Source organism: Monodelphis domestica, chromosome 3 (assembly GCF_027887165.1).
Source record: "Monodelphis domestica isolate mMonDom1 chromosome 3, mMonDom1.pri, whole genome shotgun sequence".
Lineage (NCBI taxonomy): Eukaryota > Metazoa > Chordata > Mammalia > Didelphimorphia > Didelphidae > Monodelphis > Monodelphis domestica.
The window spans coordinates 278,758,893-278,767,372 of NC_077229.1; positions in this window are offsets into that span (position 1 = coordinate 278,758,893).

The window sequence follows — 8,480 nt, forward strand, 5'->3', positions numbered from 1 at the left end:
GTTCTATTTTTTTATTTTCTCAGGAGTGTCCAGTCTGAATTAATCTGAATTAAGTATCCAATGTACCAAAGGGCTGCTATGAGGAAGGCAAGAAATAGAGCTAACATAGGTTAAAGTTTGATCGGAAGGGGAAAAGATCCATTAAACAAATTGATCATTTTGTTTGTGATTTTAAACTTTTACTAAGAAAAATATCAAGAGGATGCTGAGAAATATGATGGATGTGTACATTGAGGGGCATCCTATTTTTTCTTGCTTTTGGCTTAGGTTATTAAAGAGAAACTCTTCAAAAAATGGAGAGGGTAAAGCAAAAAGTTTGTTCACAAAACAATTTTATTTACATAAATATATAGAGATATAGATATCCCCAGGATCCCTTCCACCACTACAACTCTTGACTTCCCATCATTTCCTCTATATTGATTTCTATCCCGTAGTAATCTCCTGCCCCTAGTCTAATTCTTCTAATCTCGTTATTGCCAGTGAAAACCATGTAGTCAAGAGTATCCTCTTGTCCCCTATTAATACAGGGTCTTCTCAAAGTAAGTGCTATTTAAGCTATTAAAACTCTTTAGCCACAAGATTGCACTAAGATTTGAGGAGCAGGTAGGGAATACAGTAAATAGAGATCTGATTCAGGAAGACTCATCTTCCTGAGTTCAAATCTGGTCTCATATACTTAATAGCTGTGTGACCCTGGGTAAATCACTTGACTCCGCCTCAGCTTCTCATCTATAAAATAAGTTGGAGAAGGAAATGGCAAACCACTCTAGTATTTTTGCCAAGAAAATCCCAAATGGAATCATAAAGAGTCAGACATACCTGAAACAACTGAACAGCAAAATATAAATGAGATAGAAAATGGTCATTAGGAAAGCTGATCACAAAGTTTTGGGAGGAAGTGCACCAATATCTGGGGACTGAAAACAACTGAACAAAAATATGAACAAGAGTTTTGGGATATCCTTTTTGAGAAAAGTATGGTTAAATACAACCTTAATATGCCAAAAGTGATCTAAGAGACATTGATGTAAATACAATGATAATTTTGTTCAATAATCTAATTGGGATACAGAGAACAGCGTAAAACAGGAAGTCAGATGCTCACCAAGTCACCCTCATGAACATGCCTTATGAGGTGTCCAGCTGGAGAAAGGATTCTTTATTGATATGGTCTACTAGATGCTCTGTGAAATTTTAGTGACTGTACCAAGTTCCCAAAATGCTATAGAACTTCTTTAATGAGACCCATAAAAGAATTTGGCCTAAATCACACAGTAAAAACAAAAACGACTAGATAGAGAATGTCCATTGGTGAGACTAGACAAGTTGTGGGACAGCACATTGAGTTAATCCATCGATATGTATATCTGGAACAGACACTGCAGGTAGACAAGAGATAAACCCAGAACTGAATAGAAAGAAGAGGACAGGCTGAGTCACATTTGAGATATTGCACAGCACTTCCAGGGATTGTAATGTGTTGCTGACCCACAAGCCCATCTTTTTCAGTGCCAGTATTCTTCCATTGCCCAGAAAATCATATGCCACCGTAATATCAGAAGCATCAAAATTATAGAAGGAAAGGGGTGAACACGTTGCAATCACTGTCATGGGTGAACTCTATGACTGGACCAGATAAGAGTAAGATTGAGGGATAACATGTAAAAAGAGCTAACATTTATGTAGCTCTTTAAAAGTATGAGATATTTTATACATACTGTCTCATTTGATCCTCACAACCATCCTTGAGGGAAGTGCTTTTATTATCTCAGGACTTCCCCACTCCAGGTCCATAGCTCCATCCAGTGTACCACCTCACTGCCAGAGGACTTCCTTTGCCACCAGATGCTTTTATTCTCAACTCTCTTAGCTCTGGGACCAATCTATCCCAAAGCCTATGATAGCAACAAAACAATGAGATGGTCTTATCAACCTTGTTAAGGGTTAAACCTATCCTCTGCCCTAATTTACTAGACACCACCAACCAGTCAAATGCTTACTATGTGCCAAGCACAAATACAAAAGAGACTGTCCCTGCCCTCAAGTGGTCTATAACCCCACGGGAGAGGCAATATCCAAAAGAGCTGAAGAGGGGGAGGAGGAGGAGGAGGAAGGGAAATTTCCATTGTGGGCACATGATGGAGAAGCCAGAGGAACCCAGCCTAATGGGAAAGAACTATAGATGGCTGCTCGGGACACTCTTCTTATATAAAGTTTCCAGGAGGAGCTCTCTGCCCTCCTATCAAATGGAGAGGCAAAGGATGCTCATATGGAATGAATTCCAGGACCCCATGTGACTTTGCAGGATGAAGCAGTTCCTGGGACCTGATGAAGCAAGCTAGAAAAGGTCAGCCAGATGAGGAATGGATCAACTAACATTTCTGGGTAAATAAAGTCTACCTTCCTGGTCACAGTCTTCAGGATTAAGAGTTGCTGTGTTCCAAGAAGACAATCCCTCTTCTCTTCCCCACACTCGTTATTATACAGTTTAGTGCTATGCATCAGGAGGCCCTTTCCCCACTATTCTGTGCACTGATCTTACTGCCATTAATAAACTACTATTCATTCTTGATCTTATCATTTCCATCTTTTGGACCTCACAAAAACTTGGAAATAGCACTCCTTGGCATCTTCTCCAGTGCTAACCACTCCCTGACAGTCAAGAGGAGCAGGAAGTGTGTGCATGCTTCTTGTCTTCATTGCTGTTCTCTGACCCTGATGATGCCATCACTGAGCATAGACTACTTTGATGATCCCTCCACCTCTCTTACCCTATCTAGATTCTTGTCATCTTTTTGTCTCCAAGTTCTCCTTTTTCAAGGAGTTCAGTGCCTGGATAATAGTTCTCTCCAGCTCAATGCAGGCATCAACCTGATGAACTTTGTTTTTCAGATCAGCATCTCTTCATATACTCTCAGGTCATCAAACTCGAATCTCATAACTCCCATCTCTCATTCTATCTCAGCCATCTATAGTGATGGTCACACTCCAGCCTCTGTGATCAAGAACTCTGGACTTCCCCAAAAGTCACAATTTTCTGTCTTTTCAACAACCCCAAATCTCCTCTGCTTCATACCTCAAAACATCTAAAACTGGGGGGCAGAGTCAAGATGCCGGCTTAATACCAGCGAAAGTGGGAACTGCTCTGAGAATATTCTCAAACAAACGTTAAGAAAAAGGACAGCTTAAACCGTCCTTACCTCCTTTGCTCAAGTCCAAGCTCCTTCTTGTAGCCTTAATCACATCTCTCATTTCTAAGAACTTACCCCCTGCCTTCATGTTCCGTTTCATATTCTTTCCCCATTACCTATAAATGGGATCAGGGCTCCCTCATCATTTAAAGACTCACTTAACCTTGTAATCATTCTCAAACTATTGTATAACTCTCCTTCCTTTCACTGCTAAATACTTTAAAAGAACAATTCACATTCTGTTTTCCCTTTTGCTTCTTAATCCCATTCAGGGTGGTTTCTAACTCCACCACACAGGTTCCAGAATATAGAATTATATAGATTTAGGGCTAGAAAGAACCTCAGAGACCATCTAGTCCAATATCTCATTTTACAGATAAGGAAGTTTAGACTCAAAGGAGTTGTATGACTTGCCTAAGGTCACATAGTTGTTAAATGACTAAAGTGGAATTTGAACTCAGGTCTTCTGACTTCAAACCATGCATCTTTTTCGCTGCTCCATCCTGCTTGTGGTCTCTCAGTTGTAAAAGTGGATAACATTTTCTAAGTCCTTATGTTCCTTACCCTCTCTTCAGATTTTAACACTAGCATCATCCCCTTCTTGACACTCCTTTGGTTTTTGCAACCTCTCCACCGTCTTCTCAATCACCCCAAAGCTCAAAAAGAATGAAAACTGTCTTAGACTCTTCCAGATCCCTTCCCTCCCAATCTCACAACCAATCAACTGTCATCTTCTGGCTATCTCCATTAACATTTTTCACATTGATCCTCTCCTCTCCAATCACATTTCTACCACTTAGATTAGCGCCCCCCCCCCCTCCAATTTCCCAACTGGACAATAACCTCCTAACTGGATGCCTTCCCTTTAGCCTCAGCTTTCTCTTAATTCATTCTCTACAGAGCCACAGAGCTGCCAAAATCATCTTCCTAAAACAAAGGTCTGTCATGGGTGTGCTGGAGTCAGCTCAAATGGACTCTGGAGACTGGATTGTTAAATTTTCAGTGTGAACATTTAACATCTCATAAATTGGCAAATGATACAAATCAGGACTCAATTTATTTGTGGATTATTTAGACTTCAGGAATTTGTGGAGAAAAAGTTAACAATGCAGATTAAACTTGTGTGATATATGTTGTCCCTGTATTACAAGGGGTTCAGTCTTTCAGTATAGAGAGGGGGAAAGAGTGGAGAACCTCCCTTCTCAAAGCAGGGTTCAGGGGGAGACAGCTGATGTTTAGGGTTGGCTCAGAGAGAGAAGAGGGGGTTTGAAGATTTTCCCTCATCTGCCTTCCCTCATTAGCTATGGCTGCTCTCCCAGATTTGCTCTTGTCCCTCTTGTTCCCCCTCCACTACTTGAGACCAGAGGGTCTCCCCCTTGATCTTTTCACTCACATATTGCTTGGGAAAAAGTTAATTCTTTTAATGTCAACTCAATCAAGGTAATACAAAGGAAAATCTAGCACAGAAAGAATGGGAAAAGTAAAGTGGGGAAAGGGGGACCCTGTCTCTATCTAAAACCCTTTTCCTCCTTCCTTGAGTTTGGGGGGAACTCAGGCCTTGGCAGCCTTTAGCCCCCTGAGGGAAAGTCAGGTTGACTCACCCCTAGGCAACAGGAGCTGAGGTAAAGTCTGCTCAGGTTTCTCTTCAGAAAGTCCCTTCAACTGGGAAGTGTTGGGGGAAATATTTCCAATCACCAGCAGGAAAAGTGGATAACCCTCAAGAGAAAGTCTTTTCCCACCTTCTGTCTTCGGCTTCTTAAGATTGAGAGAAACCAACTCCTCTAACAGGCAGGGTCTTCTCCTCATCCAGATTCCAATCCCTTGGGGCCCCTCCCCTGCAATGTTAAGATCAAAATTAGTTTCTACTAATAAAAGTATTATATTTTTAGACGTTCATTAAAGATTAAGAAATAAAGAAAATACAAAATAAGAAAGCACATGCAACCTACATTTCGCCAGCTAGGTAGAGCTGCATGTGCCCAGACGTGGAAGCCGAGAGAGAGCCTGAAGTAGGAAGAATTAGTTTAAATAATAATTTGTGATCTCACACTCAGGGAGATTAGAGAGAATTCTGGGAGCTAGCAAGGACTTCTGGGGATTGAAGTCTGGGGTTCAAATCTCCACTTTTACATTCCACCATTTGATCGTTTGGGAAAAGATTTTCCCCAAAAGGATTATGAAAACATAATCAACTTCAAGATTACAATAATTTGAGGATCAGAGGAAAAAAGAACAAAACCAATAATTGCTAGACTCATTGACAAAAAGCCAGTTAGGGGGCAGTACTCTTTGACATGAAAGTATAGATACAAATAAATGTTCAATCAACCACAACCAAAGTTCATTCTTGATCTTCTCCTGCAGCTTGTGGTCTGGAGGCATCTTCATGGTGTCTTCTCCAAGTAGTTCAGTTTCTGGATCCAGAGAGGTAGCATGTTTCTTAACCTAAAATTCTTCTCAAAAGGAATTTAAACTTTGCAATTTAAAATAATACTATTTTTACATTTCCCCGTGAAGAGGGTGATTGAAAAATACAGGAATCACTTAGGGATGCATGACTGAGTTATGAGGTATATGAATCAATTTGCAAGAGAAATTAAAAAGACATCAGAAAAATCCAAATAAAAAAGAAAATTTCTGGATGAAAATATAGACTATCAAAGTCTTATGTGTAAAAATTCCAAGTAAAGGAAAAATAAATCTATAACAGGTCCTTGAATCTGGGCCCAAGTAAAATGATCTAAGTAATAATGCATTTACCCAGTCAGTAGCCAGGACTACAGAAAGTTTGCCACACTATGAAAGACAGAAAAGGGACTAGATTATAGAAACCAAGTAGGAGTCAAGTTTGGGATTCTCGTCTGAAAGTATTTTCAGAGTGAGTGTGGACACAAGAAAGGCCTATGTCTTAAGCATCGCAACCTTGAGTCTTCACACTAGGTTTAAGTCCTTTGTATTGGCTTACAAGTGCATCAATCTGTCCTGGATTGGTTTATCTTTGGCCCTATGCAATGGTTCTTTTGTGTATCTTGTCCTGGAAGCAGACAGAATCATTAAGCAAAGTCCCATAATTTTTTTAAAACAATTAGTGGCATCATTTTTATAGTCTCAAGCTTTTGGGGCATACATTGACAAATGTATCTTAAACTTATATTACTGCAAAATCAAAAAAGTTAAAGAAAATCAATACTGGTGACATGTGCTTCAAATATAAAAAGGAGAGAAAAAAACTGAAATAGTATATTGCACATGCAAGAAAAATATAATATAAGATTTTTAAAAATTAAAAAATGTAGCTTATAATCATTGACACACTGTGTCAGCTAAGAAAATATAGAATACAAGGCTTTCTCACCAAAAATGAGATCCATTTCCTCTTAATATCTGGCCATAATCCACTGTGAGTACAAGCAAATGAATTGAACAGCAGTACAAATATGTAGTTATCAATATCGCCAAAATTCTTAATAGCTCAATTAATTACAATAGCAAACAAACGCACTATCATTTTTCACATAAGTTGCTGTATGGCATTTTTAAAAGCCTATGAACTGATGGATATTTGTCACAGTTTTTACTACTGTAGCAAATATTTCAATCTTGGTAAACATATTTATAAACAAAGTAAAACTTATTTTGGGTTTTGAACATCATCAAGAAATCTAGATACTCTGGTGGAAGTAAAATGGTGAGCTGAAGAGTTATAAATGAGAGATGCTCCCTTTTTTTTGTTTGGGAGGCTTTTTAGGGGTACCATATGTCCTGGGATTAACTTCCCAACTTCCATTCACATTTTTTTTAATTTTTAAAATTTATTTATTTTTTTAAATTTTTTTTCCTTTTGATTATCTTTGGTCTTTTTTTTCACGTTAAACATCATTTTATTTGGTCATTTCCAAACATTATTCATTGGAAACAAAGATCATTTTCTTTCCCTCCCCCCCTCCCCTTCCCACCACCTCTCCCATAGCCGATGCATGATTCCACTGGGTATCACATGTGTTCTTGGTTTGAACCCATTTCCATGTTGTTGGTATTTCCATTACAGTGTTCATTTAGAGTCTCTCCTCAGTCATATCCCCTCCACCCCTGTAGTCAAGCAATTGCTTTTCCTCAGTGTTTTTACTCTCACAGTTTATCCTCTGCTTGTGGATAATGTTTTTTAGATCCCTGCAGATTGTTCAGGGACACTGCATTGACACTAATGGAGAAGTCCATCACCTTCGATTGTACCACAGTGTATCAGTCTCTGTGTATAATGATTTCCTGCTTCTGCTCCTTTCGCTCTGCATCACTTCTTGGAGGTCATTCCAGTCTCCATGGAATTCCTCTACTTTATTATTCCTTTTAGCACAATAGTATTCCATCACCAACATATACCACAATTTGTTCATCCATTCCCCAATTGAAGGGAATCCCCTCATTTTCCAATTTTTGGCCACCATAAAGAGTGCAGCTATGAATATTCTTGTACAAGTCTTTTTACTTATTGTCCTTTGGGGTATAAACCTAGCAGTGCTATAGCTGGATCAAAGGGCAGACAGTCTTTTATCAATTGCCCTCCAGAATGGGTGGATCACAACTCCACCAGCAATGAATTAATGCCCTACTTTGCCACATCGCCTCCAGCATTCATTACTTTTCTTTGCTGTCATGTTGGCCAATCTGCTAGGTGTGAGGTGATACCTCAGGGTTGTTTTGATTTGCATCTCTCTGATTATAAGAGATGTAAAACACTTTTTCATGTGCTTATTAATAGTTTTGATTTCTTTGGCTGAGAACTGCCTATTCATGTCCCTTGCCCATTTATCAATTGGAGAATGGCTTGATTTTTTGTACAATTGCTGTAGCTCTTTGTAAATTTGAGTAATTAAACCTTTGTCAGAGGTTTTTATGAAGATTGTTTCCCAATTTGTTGCTTCCCTTCTGATTTTAGTTACATTGGTTTTCTTTGTACAAAAACTTTTTAATTTGATGTATTCCAGATTATTTATTTTGCATTTTGTGACTCTTTCTAAGTCTTGCTTGGCTTTAAAGCCTCTCCCTTCCCAAAGGTCTGACATGTGTACTATTCTGTGTTCGCCTAATTTTCTTATAGTTTCCTTCTTTATGTTCAAGTCATTCACCCATTTTGAATTTATCTTGGTGTAGGGTGTGAGGTGTTGATCTAAACCTAATCTTTCCCACACTGTCCTCCAATTTTCCCAGCAGTTTTTATGAAATAATGATTTTTGTCCCAAAAGCTGGGATCTTTGGGTTTGTCATATACTGTCTTGCTGAGGTCAC